The sequence below is a fragment of the Cydia pomonella genome, chromosome 3 (assembly GCF_033807575.1).
Source record: "Cydia pomonella isolate Wapato2018A chromosome 3, ilCydPomo1, whole genome shotgun sequence".
NCBI lineage: Eukaryota > Metazoa > Arthropoda > Insecta > Lepidoptera > Tortricidae > Cydia > Cydia pomonella.
In genome coordinates, this window is record NC_084705.1 from 8,023,692 (window position 1) to 8,038,637 (window position 14,946).

General features: G+C 35.9%; 1 protein-coding gene across 3 annotated transcripts in view; it reads right to left on the bottom strand.

The window, feature by feature from the left end:
* LOC133515977 (homeotic protein antennapedia) overlaps positions 1-14,946 on the bottom strand; it is a 243,704-nt gene that overhangs the window by 170,532 nt on the left and 58,226 nt on the right. The window contains exon 2 of one of the 3 annotated variants that reach the window (XM_061848630.1): positions 12,973-13,018. The exons of the other annotated variants lie outside the window; for them this stretch is intronic. The gene's annotated coding sequence lies outside the window, so the exon portion shown is untranslated. The remainder of the gene's footprint in view (positions 1-12,972; positions 13,019-14,946) is intronic. 3 annotated transcript variants of the gene reach the window in all.

A 14,946-nucleotide genomic window follows, 5' to 3' on the forward strand; every position in this document is an offset into this window, starting at 1 on the left:
CTAAGGTGTAGATTTTATGAAGTTAGGGCTTGTAGAGTTAGAGCATGTTTAGCATGTAGAGTTAGAAGCTTGGCTTTACATGAGATCTAATGACTTTTTGACAATCCGATCCATATGAAATCGTATTGGCAACATTTTATATAAAAATATTTTTGGTGGGATTTCATCCGATCCATTGATCCCCTAGTCAAAGGGGAAAAATTACAAGTTTAAGATTTTTTACTGTTGTTTGTGTACTAATACACTGAAAGAAATGTTTGCATAACTATAACAAAATTTTGGTTACTGTTTACACAAAAATTGGGACTTGCGAACTATGTGTTATATGTTACAAAACCGTGTTTGGCTATCAGTGTTCAGGTACTGGGTATACACTACAAAATAAGTTTGTAAATTTATGCAAAGTTTATTTTCTTATAACCGTAGTTTAGTTATTTAGTAAAGTTACAAAACCAGTTCGGCTATCTATTTTTTTCAGTGTACCTAATACTAGCTTAAATACCAAAATTATGATTTTTGGAGCTTCAGGAAGTACCCTAAGAATGTTGATATTCATCAGTCAGTGAGTGTGTGACCAAATCGGATTTTTCTTTTTAAATCAATAAAATCTAAAGTATAAGAGCTATGCAATTGTCACTTTACAACTTTAATAAGTCCACTATCGGCATCATATTGCGATATTTGTTTATCTCGTATTATCCAAACCCAAGTTATTGAGAGTCCTTAAAAACGACAAAGCACTTTGAGAAAAGGTAGGTAGTGCCCTTGCGCTTCGCTCGGCTCGTCTTGGCGCGGCACTACTGTGCCTCCAGATTGAATATCTCAGGATCTAAAGATTGCACAATTCCGCCGATGACTGTTTCACATAAGTAGAGCGCAATCCAATATAGTCCGTCTGAATATCAAATTCAGTTCGAAGATCGATTAAAGGGGTAGGGTTAAACGCGCCGCGTGGAATACATCTAAAACCAAAGCAACAGTTACTCAACGGCAGTAAAAAGAAGGATTTTGGCGACAGTGCATTAAAGAATGTCTACGTCGTTTCAAATTTTTAGCACGAAAATATATACCTAAATATTAGGTACTGATGCAAAACTACCAATAAAAAAAATCCGCATCCGCACTTCGAAAGAGTACTTTGTCATGTAAAAATATTGTAATTTAGGATACTTTCTTCCTAATTGTACCTAATAGGTTGACGTACCTACTTAATTGAAAAGCCTACACCCACTTTATATGTAATTATTCATTATAGCATAGAAAATTATACAGCTGTCATATAAATAGAAAACAAAAACCTATTAAACATGGTAATCAATTTATTATACGGTGGTACTTATCGTACGGTGAAATACTTAGCGTAATATATCTACTATTTTATCTAGTATTTCATGATATGATATGATATGATATGATTTATTTATCTCACAATATACAATTTCACTTAAAACTACGCGTGGTAAATTCTTAGGAATTTATATTGTGATTGTCGGTTTGTCTTACTTTATATACATAGGAAAAACATGTGACAATTAATAATTCATTTAAAATGACTAAAGTTTTTAAATTACAATTGTATAAATAAATTCACCAAGAACGGGTCGTCATTAAGGTAGAAAATAAATAGTTACAGTTACAGAAATATGATTATCTTTTTAGGGTTTAGTAGTTAAAACAAAGACAAAAACGGAACCCTTATAGTTTCGTTATATCTATCCGAATGTCACAGGCATTTTACTCAAAAACTTCATACTTCACAAATACAAAGTTTATTTTGCTCGGGGCAAGACAAACAGGATGAGGATTCCATACAAGTGTTTGTCTTGCCCCGGTTATAGTCTTATCCTACCTTACCTTAGTTACCTATATTTTCAGATTCTCAGCTAATCTATTTCACTATTATTTCAACGACTTATATTTGTTTTATTTAAATTTACGAGACTACAAACTGTTGTTTGTGGGTAAAACCCTAAAATCAGTCTTAGCAACAATCTTACCATCCATATTTTATCTGTTTTACAAACAACAATAGTGAGATAAAACTATTTTATTCCATCACCAATTTAGTTCAAAGACCCAGACTCCTCTTAAACAGTCGGCGCTTGCGTCACTGAGCGTCGTGTTCCTATCGAGCCATGTGAATTATTACCTAAACGCTATAGCAATTGGAGTGATATTCTTTTGACCGCAGTATGCGACGTTACATTGTATATGTACCGGGTTATGAATATTGCAGCATAACCGATTGAACACACCTCTTGATGAAGATATTATAAAGCCGGTTTGTCGTATTTGTGGATCGGGACTCGATATAGATACATCCGTAGGTATTGTTATATTTAGAATCAGGGTTTCATAAGCGCTATGGGAGCTATAGCGACCAGACTGTTTCGAAATGGTGGAAATATTTAGCATAGTAACTAATTAGTAACTAACACAGAAAACAGGATACCAAACGTGTTTATGTTTGATTTTACTTTCAAGTCAATTAAGGACCGATATAGCATGAAAGGGGAGAAAAGTCTGCGAAATCCAAGCCAAAATTATAGCTGTTAAATCTTCTTCCTCGCGTTGTCCCGGCATTTTGCCACGGCTCATGGATGCCTGGGGTCCGCTTGACAACTAATCCCAAGATTTGGCGTAGGCACTAGTTTTTACGAAACCGACTGCCATCTGACCTTCCAACCCAGAGGGTAAACTAGGCCTGGTTGGGATTAGTCCGGTTTCCTCACGATGTTTTCCTTCACCGAAAAGCGACTACTGGTAAATATCAAATGATATTTCGTACATAAATTCCGAAAAACTCATTGGTACGAGCCGGGTTTGAACCCGCCCTCGAGACCTCCGAATTGTCGCACGCTCTTACCGGTAGGCCACCTGCGCTTGTTTAATATGAAGTTCAAAACATGTAGGTATCCAAATACCAAAGCAACAGTTAAAATGTTTAAACTGTATTTATTCGGAACAGAATTTAGGCTCATACTCGTAATAAATTTTCTTCAAAACCTTTAACAAATTAGTAAGTAGTATCCTGTAATTAAATGTACCAAATGTGCACTATCTGTCAACCTAAAATTATTTTCAGTACCAATATTTCCCGCACCAATCCCACCAATATTTCAACCGTAGCCCTCGAACTAATCTAAACGGCCTCTTTTAAAACTAATAAAAGAGCTCGTTAAAAATAGCCCCCGAAAATCTCGAGTACCCGGTTTTATCTTCGGTAAACAGCCATGCCGGCTAATGATAGACATCCATCAACTTCTACAGAGTAAATACAGGTCCAAGTTCGGTGAATGAAAACAGTGCTTTAATGGTTTGTGAGGCATAGCGCGAGTGTGAGCGGTGGCGAGAGACTATTAGCGTCGCCATGATTTGAGTTATATTGACATGGAATTGGGATTTAATTTGGTATCTATGGATAGGTCTTAAAAAATGATATTGAGGTTTCTAATATAATTTTTTTCTAAACTGAACAGTTTGCGCGAGAGACACTTCCAAAGTGGTAAAATGTGTGTGTGTCTGTGTCTGTGTGTGTGTGCGTGTGTACGTGCGCGCGCGTGCGTGTGCGTGTGTGTGTGTCTGTGCGTGTGTGTGTGTGTGTGTGTGTGTCTGTAACTTTTAAAATAAGAGAATGATAAAACTAAAAAAAATATATGATGTACATTACCATGCACGCTTCCACCGAAAATTGGTTTGAACGAGATCTAGTAAGTAGTTTTTTTTAATACGTAATAAATGGTACGGAACCCTTCATGGGCGAGTCCGACTCGTACTTGCTTGGCCGCTTTCTTTTCATTTAAAATTACAAATCTTATTTATGATAGCCGGGGTAGCGCTAGAAAAATGATGAGATGAAAATTAATAATTCGTAAGTTTCATCTTCTTCTGTAAAATTTCTTCACGCGCATTCGATTTGAGACTGTACTTGCCACAGTACCTACCTACTATTGAGACAGTTATATTTCGATCGATCCCCAACCCTGCGGTGCTGGCTTTATAATTCTCCAGTAATTACAAAGGAGGGCCGGCGGCCGCAATTTCGTCTTGTAGCGATCGTGCTGTACATAAATTATCAGATATTGATGAAGACATCGGGCTTGCGGACCGAACAACAATTAAATATCGCTTTTTTGGACGCAGGGCTGGCGATACGATTTTAATGTTCTGAGATTTAATGCTGGTCTTTATGAGTGTGCGAAAATTAAATTAAGTCTGGGTTATAACCCGTTTTTGATTTGTGTTATTGTTTTAGCGAGATTCAATTACTTTATTCGAATGACTGGCACAGAAAAGTAAAAAGAGGTAAAAAAAGGCTTGGACGCAGACTATAGCCAAAAGGAAAATTTAATAAAATATTTATACCTAAGATTATAGTATCTATTAAGTTCACAAAAGCACATTTCATGTAATTTTGAAGACTGATTTTGAACGCTACATAATAAAAGTGATGCGACTATGGTTCAATTCGGGTGCTGCCTAACTTAGAATGCTCGAAACATTGAACAAGCCAGATCATCACGTTCACGATAGGTATTAAGTTTATTATTTTATATTCATAAATACCGTGGGCCAATTACATTGATGTCATCGTATTTTTTGACTCGTTCATACATGTACCTATACTTGTTCAAAGTTAACTAAATTGACTGTCACTCAGATACCGAAATAACCTGATAAATGAAATGTGTACTGTGTATAATGATCCATAAAGTCATGATCACTGAAAATATCTCATTTAACCCTCACATATTTTTTGTCTTAGCTTTTTCTTTACTTATTTTTTTAATGATTTCACAGTTAAAATTGTCAACCCTATACGTACCGCTGACTCCAGACTCCTGATGAGGCGCATACGTGCCACCAATGCACTATGAGGACAATTATCAGCATTTTCGACCGAACCAATGTTTTGCCGGCACTTTATTAATAATCGATTGTTTTCGCGTCAGCTTTTGCACTTCGCTGAATCTGTAATGAACGCATAAAAGTGTCTTTTCCGGTTTTAATGTGTCAGTCAATCAGATAACTGGCTTCACCTAATTCTGATGATAATGTCGGCGTGGAACAAATGAGATTAATTAAGCTTATACTTACAGTTTTTATGGGGTCATAATTAGTGAAATTCCGGTCGAGATTTTCTCACATAAGTTTGACCGTTACCGTATGAGTAATGTTTGGGGCCATTCTGGTTTCTTACTTCTGTTAACCTGACGCATTTTCACTTGACGTCCAGTGACGAATAACTAAGATTTTAAGATAACTTTTTACCGTCACTTTAAATTTCTAGGTAGATATGTACGAGTATATGTGTGATACGACACGCATTTTAGAAAAGGTATACCTAGGCAAGAAGTAAATAAGTAATGATCTTCGAATTTATATATATATATATATATATATATATAAAAGATGAATAGGTACTTCTAGCAGTAAGATTATATTAACGTGATCGCTGCATCTCAAGCCCTATTTCTCACTCGAAATTAAGAAAAAAACGCATCTCCAGTAGTCAGAGCGGCGCAATTAGGTTTATATTATTTGCGTTTTATTATTGAAGTATAATCGAACAATCGTAGTGAGAGACAGTCCATGATTTACGCTCGCGCCTCGCCCTGGCCACACGTTCCCATTTTCTGCGCGAATGCCAGCCATACGAGTTCACGGGTTAACCAGCGTAAAGTGACCTATAGATTCTTATAAACTCTGCGTTCTGATATAGTGATATTATACTAGTTTTTAGATATTACTAACTCGCCCGCGAGAACCAGCATTTGGAACGATACCCTCACATCGCCTTAAGCCGCGGCCTACGAATAAAAGTCACGATTGTAATTTTAAATGTCGATACGGTTTGATGATTTTATTATTCGCTCATGTTATTTATATGCTTTACCGTCTTCATGTTAAATGAACGTAATTATTTGTTTGTTGTAGATGGGACGGTTTATAAAACGTAAATAAAGAAGCTATTAGAATCGAGACACTTAACGCATGGGAATATATATTCTTATATGGGAATTTCTATTAACTGTCATAATTATATACATATATAAACGATATTATTAATACTCACGCGAACGAAATATTCTAGCAATATTATGTTTTGTGCCGTTCGAATAATTAATAATTAACGTGTTAACATGTCAAGTATGTACATTAACATGTTAAACAAGCATCAAGACATCAAACATCAAGGTATCGCTAGTGATACACTTACACGGCTAGTAACGAATACATCTGTCAGTCTGTCCGATCTCAATACTGCATTCATACGTTGGCCTAGGGACAGCGGACAACTTGGGTGCACTTGAATTGGACGTTACACTGGGACAGCCGAGGACTTAAATAGAAGATTACATTAATGCTCTACAATTTAATATAATGAAATTAATTTATTCGCAATGTTGTGTCATAGAGAATACTTGAGAATAGATACTTAGAGTGCTCACTCCCCATATATGGGTATTTATAACAAGTTTTAGGCGAGCTTTCGGAAATCTTTATAATTTTTGACGAGTGGTCTGGCCCACTAGTAGCGAGTAGTGACCTTGCTTATCCGATGCTCCTGGGAATCCCGGTAAGGGCATCTATTTGTGTGATGAGCACAGATTTGTTCCTGAGTATTGGGTGTTTTCTATGTATTTGTATATTATAGGTATATACAGTTGTTCTTGAGCTTACTGTGGGACTTAGTCAAAGCTCAATCACAAAAATAACGCCGGGTCTCTAAACTGAGCATCACCATTGCTTTCGACTGATGGTGATGCCGGACCCGGCATCGTATAAACCATAACAGCCTTTCGAAATGTCACCGCGGACACAGGGTCGCCCGTATCATTAGCGAGGGCCCTGTGTCTTCAATCGACACTTATAAACCTCTCAAAAAAAAAAACCTGTGTGCGCGCCAAGCGGGATGTTTTGGAAACTCAAAATGACACTTAACGCAAATGCGTACGTCACGTTTCGCTATAGAATAAATGTACACTAGGGGATCAGAACTAATGAACTTTACAGAGTACTTTTACTAATGACTTTGATGAGGCACCAGTACAATATTGTTGGCTATTAAATAAATGATTTTTCCACGAATGACCAGTAATCAGTGATTTACCTTAGTACGGTATTTTATTTCACATGATATTTCCAAGTCAGTCACTAGGTTTAAAGCTTAATAACTAGGTTTTAAAGTTAAATAGTTTTTTTATTCAATTAATGCGAATAAAAACACAAATTTTAGCGTTCACTCACGCGCTATTTACCACAAATGCGTGGAGATAATGCAATTAAGAATAATAAGATGTATAACAGCGAAACTAATTTGCAGTTTCATATTTCAGTTTGAAACAAATTAAAACATTATAGTAACGGGAAACTTTAACAGTGAATTTGGAATATTTTTGGTATTTCACTGATTAAATTACTACTGCTTTGAGAGTTAAAAGTTTAATGTCGTCTTTTATGTTTTCGACGTGTTCAATGAAAGATAGGTAGATACCTACTGTAATTTGATTCAACTGTTTTTTTTTATATCAGATACGTCTTTTTTTTAAACACTGTACTTTAGAAACTGATTTTAAATCCTTGTTTTACAGGATTTGTGGATTACGTTTAATTATTGGTGCCACGTCCATCATAGGGGTGTTTACCATAAGGCATTGATAAATGGGAATAAAAACCGTTTGATGGATAACCTATAAAAGCAGCGAATGGTCTAATTAATAGCCGAAATCAACATATAAATGGTAATGTAATGCCCGATATTGATGGAGGGAATGCTCATTGTTTTCCAATGAGCCATGCAAAGGGCTATATAGTTCTGTAACACGAAAGAACTACATCTGTTAATTAATGGAATTGACAAAAAATAATCATAAACGAAAAGGAAGCGGTGTCAAGGTATGAATACAGTGTGTTTTACTGATATAACCAGTTTAAACGTATGTTTTTATTGATATAAAACAATTCTAAAAGATTTTTAAATTTAAGAGTTAATTTACCAGCATTAATTAATTTTTGATATTTCTTCGAGCGACAGTGTATTTCGTACATGTACGAAATACATCATGGTCGCTTGTAACAGTTGTGACGTCGCATCAGTACATGCGACGTTTTGAGTTAAAACAAAGTAGTGATACATTGCTTTATGAATTATTTTAATACTAAAAAAAAGTCGTCCATTTTCATAAAATTATAGGCATAAAACCTATGAAACTACCCTTTGATTATATGGTATACTATACGCTGTAGAATAACTTTTCTATTACAAATATTGTTAAAGGGTACAGTTCAAAGTTTGCATCAGATTATGTAGTTGTATAGTACAGTCACCTGAGTTAGCTCTGTCAATACCTATGTACTAGTTTTTGTCAAAGTCTGTCGGATACTTTTTAGAAAAATACCTTTCCATCTAGCTCAGTTTGTCTCTTGTTAGATAACAAAAAACCGGCTAAGTGCGTGTATTCATTCATAATGGAGGGTCCTGTACCTTCATACAATTAAAAAAGGCATACAAGCAAAAGAACACATCTTCGCGGCACTTAAGTCGTTTTATTAAGACGGACAGTGTTTTTAAAAATCAAAAACATTTTAATGGTTCAACTTATTATATTCAAAATTTCATGGAAAATATTATTTAAGCTTTATTTCCGATTTTTTTATTGATTTTTTTTGTACGTTCCAAAGGTTAGAGCCGGGGGACACTTATTTAAGAATTTAGGAGCGAGATTTTCCAAAAGTGTTCACTTAATTAAATAACGTTTATAGCAACCTTATTTTACTTTGATAGACCTATCGAATGGTATGCCACAACCACATGTCGAGCTTGGTAAAAAAAAAATTGTCACATGTATATGGAGCCGCCCCTAAAAACATATTTATATTTTAAACTTCTAAACTAAGTAGCGGCTTACAAAATACACCTAAAGTTCCAATTTTTTATTAAATATATATTATAGTTTCCGAGTAAATTGGCTGTGACACGTGGACTGATGGACGGACATGACGAAACTATACCTAAGGGTTCCATTTTTGTCATTCTGGGCACGGAACCCTAAATATGGTCAGACTTTAAACTTGAATGCATTTGTTTTTTCCTATGTATTCGCAGAAGTCGTTTATAGTTCATCGACATCGGTAGACATTTCTTTTGTAATAGGTATGGAATTTCGGCATTCGTAGCCTAAAACTGGTTTCTTGATGCGGTAATGTAGCTGGCTTTTTGTTTTTTTAAAGCTGTTTTTTTATAGTCATCTATCGAAAAATGTAATTAAAAAAATAGATGAACATTTGAATATTCCCTTCATTCTCGATAGATCCAACCAGTAGATCCAAAATGGATCTAACGAGAATTTTTTTATTCGTTAGATCCAACTTCGGGCCGATGGATCTAACGAGAACTTTTTTTAAGTAATAGATTCAGTTTAAATGACAAATGGATCTAGTGGGACTTTCATGTCATTCGATTAAGATAAAAGTGGAGGTCCCGCGCGAAATCACTTTTTTATAGTCGCCCTTAATAACTAGATCGAAATCAGACTGCAAACAGCCATTAGTGATCCTCAATAATATAAGGTAATGCAAAAAAAAACTTGAATATGTCACAAATATAACATGGGCATCCATTCGATAAAGTCCACAGCCGTCACTGGGCATGCGAATGCGAAACGCGGGCATGCGAAAATGCCCGCATCGGGTATTCCGCGCGCCCGGCCGATGCGCGAATGTGAATAACAATCGATGGTAGTTGACAGGCACGTTTACCCTTACCACGATCACTAGTGGAAGCTTGGAAACTAAGCATTCGCTTAGTTGAGACTCACTTGAGAGGTTCAAAGGTCTGACTAGAAATTGTTTTTGTGCTTGTTCTAAAAAAATACGTTTTCAGTTTCTTACAATGGACAAAAATGATGTCTAGCGGGTTTTGTGGCTACCATGAATTTAGTTTTTTTTTTTTTAAGAGGATTTCGTCTAATATCGATTTCGAAATATAGTGTACCGAACATTGCTGCTTTCGAATCCCACACAATATGCTATAAATTTTCATGCCAGGTGACCTGTTTCTATCCATAGCCTTTACCTGTATGTGCGATCATTTTCTGACATGTCTTTCATATACATTGTACATTTCGGATTGTACGTAGAGGTAAGTAGCTTATTTGGTTTTAGAGATTATATCTGCCAGTAAGATTTAATTCTCTCGAGCGAGTACCACAAGTAATCGAAGAAACGTCGTAACCGTGGAAACGGGAGCAGGAGACAGTGACAGCGGTGACGGACGGAGATCCGTGTCCGGTCCGGAGAGACACGGGAAATTATATTCAATTATTTATTGGTAGTCGTTTCAAAGTCTGGAGCACTGATATAGAGGTTTTTGAGGAGAAGTATACCTAGTCAACTTTATAGGGCAATAAGATAAATACAACCGAGCCAAAACCCGCGCGTTATGTAAGACGTCAAAAAATATCGTGAAAAGGTCTTTTGTCTCTTATGAGGTACACGAACAGAATCTATTTTGCGATGTTTTTTCACTGTATACTTACCTACTCGTACTGTCAATATCAATATTAGTGGCTGAAAAAACGCGCCAAAAGTATCTGCCACCATCTACATAATATGTTTCCAAATAGAGACAAATCTCTACAATTCGCGATGAAAAGTATCTCATACAGTCTAATTGGATGAATCAACATTTTTGTTGTAATCCTGACCTGTTGTCCAAGCTCCAATACTGGCACACTTTGTTCGAAGAGATGTACCTATGCCGTTCTATTAACATGCTTAGTAGATGGCCCATTATGGGAATTGGTTTGGCCAATTATCCTACATACGGAGAAATATCTCTTTTCGATAAATTTTTAGAGAATGATACTTTTGACGCGTAGGGGAGAATGGGATAATCCCGGACAGTGGATAATTGCGGACGTTCATGTTTTAGGCGATACGACGCCCATACCTCCCGTCTCCCGTGACGTTCAGGGAAATGTCCCTGGCTCATTTGATGCTCAGATAGGTGTACATCGTGATGGAAGTCGGCCCACGAGCAATGGAATATTGCGTGCCGAAAAGTTTTTTTTTGTATATTTTGAAAAAAATATACCAGTTGGTAAGTTTCTAATCATTATTAATAAAAGATTATTTAATTTAAGAAACAAATAGATGAATCGCTCATCATATTTTTGTATTTTTTCAATGACCTTAACAGTCCGCAATTTACCCACTATCTTTGTAGTCTAAAATTCCATTATTTACCTAAGCTTACGTAAACCAAGAAAATTAGTAGATAAAGATAAAAATTAGTAGTACATTATATAATACATACCTTATCATGTACCAAATATTTTAATACATACAGAGTGTATTTTTGTTACAACCGCATAATTAAAGGGCAGTTAGTTTAACTCTTTAATGAGCACACTTTCATAGGTTTCATAAAAATGGACTACTTTTATTTTTCCATATAAAATAATTCAGCAAGCAATGTGTACATTTAATGACGCTTCACACCTGTCACATCAAGTGACCATGATGTACGATATACATTGCCGCTCTAAACAATTTCAAAGAATAATTATGCTCTGTAGTTAAGACTAAATTAGAAAAATCTTTCAGAATCATTTTATAGCACTAAAACCTGTCCAATTTAATTTTGCGGTTACAACAATCTACATCTATGCCTAGTTTGTATAATATTGAATGTCACCATTGACAAAATTTCTTAAAATACAGTAAATTCTAATTTCAACTTGATACATTCAAAGCAAAGGATTCCACTAGTGTACGAGTACATGCAGGTATTCAAAGCAATTGTTATGATTTCATCATTTATGGTCCGATTAAGTCATGTGGAATTCCGTTCCGGCAAATGAACGAGTTTCGCCCCGAGATCGCGAAAACTTTAATCTCGTTTTGGATCGGCGTTTAATTTAATTATTGCTTCGGAATAAGCGAAACGATTTGAACTGCAATTCAAGAATACTGTTCCAATAATTATAGCCAATCTTAAACCGCTACTGGGAAATCGCGGCTAAAAAGTCAAACACGACACGTACACGATAATTACTTAATTCCGAAACCACAATTCGAATATAATAAGCTTTGGAAGCACACAAATCCGCTTATTTTTCATACGAGACAGGTAATTTTAATGCATATTTAATGGGCAATTCTTGGCTTCAAATTCGCTAAGATAAGGTACGGCTATAATGCATGCAGTTGCGCGGGTATTATTTATTGTGTGATTTTTGGCAACAGTACGTTAGGCTTACTTGGCTTGGCTAGATGTGCAATCTTCATAATGCATGCACTTTTGCGGACGTTTGCGGCTTTTTTGGACCTTGTGACGTAAGAGTTTTTAGTTTGCCACAGTTACCCTGAACGCGTTTATATAAGCAGAGGTAGTAAAGAGATACGGTCTATCTGAGGTGGGGAAATACATAATCGTTGCCAGTTTCCAACCTTCACAGTAGCTAAAAGTTTTATTGTGGGTTTGAAACATAGCTTATACAAGCGATTGCCTCAAAATTAATTAATGAAATGTGATTTGTAATTAACCATCAGCTTTTGGTGTAAATAGTTACTGACAAATAAAATTAAAACTGTATGTAATGTCTTCTAGTTGAATTGAGCCAGCGTATAGAGCTATAGTCTAATTCCTTTCGTAGTAAGACTGTGCTAGGTAATAGGATACATACTCGTACTTATATGCTAATAAAGAAGAAAAAATACAATATAAATGTGGCACCATTTGCTAGACCCAAAGAAGGTGCCATCAGGCAGGCCGTATGCTTGTTTGCCACCGACGTAGTATAAGAAAAAAAAAAGGTATAGTGTTTTCACGCTTTGCCATATTTCTTCGGTCGATAATAAAGACGCCTTCAAGTACACCATTGATCTTACTAAGTATGAATAATAGCACCCTATTTAAGTTAAGTTTGACAGATATCAACTTTTATGAACTTACAATAAACTTACATTTAAGACACCACTCCACTCTCCAGTAACTAGATTTATTTCGTACCTGTGAACACCAAAACAACATTTACTTAATATATCTACTCAAGTAGCTCCTTAGAAGGAACATATCTTTTTAATTTGGTCTTTCGTGTGTTAAGATTGTATAAATCATTTCGGGCGAATGATATGTTGCTCGGTCACGTCATGAATAATTCCGTCCCGCTCATGTCGGGCCACTCGCTTAATTGAGAGAACAAGACGTGTTTGTCGATGTCGAATCTTAATACACCCGGTTTTTCACAATGCGACACATACTGACCGTATTACATACATGTGATATATAGAGAAGTTGATAAATGACATAAAAACCGTATGTAGCTGCAATAAGAGCTATATTTTAATAAGTAATGGTGGCACTTTTTAAGTTTTAATGTGCAAAATACACTTAAGGCAGCACAAAAATGAAAAATCAACATTAAAATTAATAACATGTATTTATTCATCTGCATGAGAAACCACATTCGAATAGGTAGAACCTGAAATATTTCGCGTAACTTCATAAATCAATAACATTAAAAAGGAGACACTTAATTCATGATTTATAAATATTGTATGATTTATTCGTATAAGTCCGAAATACCGATCGGACTAAGCACCGCCTACATGCTGGGTCAATGATAAATCATACTGCGACATCTCAAAAACGCTTACCTCAAAAACATGTTTGCCCGGCCAGTACAGCACGCACGAAAAGGCACGGAAATCAAACCAAAAAAATAAATTACTTTTGTCTACCTCATTTCTTTCCCGTTGTTGGACGTCGAACAAGTCATAAATCACCGAAAGATAAGCATAAAAAGATTGTATGAGGTGGGTACACGGTAGAACTAAACTTTTCGTATTTTGTTATCTTGTGTCAAGCGGGGCCTTAAAAAATCCCGCCTACGCGTTTCTACGAAGCTAAAGATAGCGTCCTGTTCCTACTATCTACTGATGGGGCGGAGACTAATTAGCTTTCGATTTAATAATTAAATTTTCTTACGATAGATATATCAATATAGTTAAAACCAATCGATCGCAATATTTTGTGCATTTGGGGAAGAGCAGGATTTATGTCAAAAACCACCAAGAATTCTTATATTACATGACACATATTTTGAGATATTTAGACAGATGATTCTTTCAGGTTGTACCTAATAGGATATCCTTGATTGACTTGAAAATTAATCTCAAAACAGTGTTCCTAAATTTGTAGCTCTCTAGTTGCAACTGAGCACTGACTGGCACGAAACAAAGCCCGAAAAAGTGTCAAATTTCCCGGTCATCGCTCAAAAAACTACGGTCACCTGCGCCCGAACAAATTGCCGCGCGTTACCACACAGCCCATTTATCAGCTCTACATGGCGCCTACTGAGCAATTAGATTTGTTAGCTTGTACCCGAGGAGTTTCATCACGCCCCCGCTCAACAACAGATGCTTGGACTAATAACCTCTCGAAGTTTCCCCTCGGCCCCTCTCTCCCCGAATCCACCCCAGCCTCCCCAAGCAACCCAACTAAGATAGATTGCGCCACCATTCTTGCAATTTTCCTGTCGTATCTTGCCTCGTAAATTCCTGGTGATATATTGGTTCGGATCTCTCGCGATGCGCCCAGGAGCATACTCGAAATATGATAAGAGTTATTTATTATTGTTCTTATTGATTTTTTTCGAGGGTGCTGTTTGCTTCCTTGTATATAGGGTGGAAAATATAAACACGTATTTACTTAGGGCGACTTCTTATAAATTTTCTCTATTTCTAATAGTTATTTGTACCAATAGTTAGGTAGTCCTTTTGTAGATTTTCTAACAGTATACCTACAACGTCAGAAAATTACCCTAGAATAATAATTAATTATTATTATTAATTATTATTTTATCGTCTTTGTGTTATTCCAATAAAAAACAAGTACCATCAAGTGCAAAAATATTGAATACCTACTATTTTTTTGTT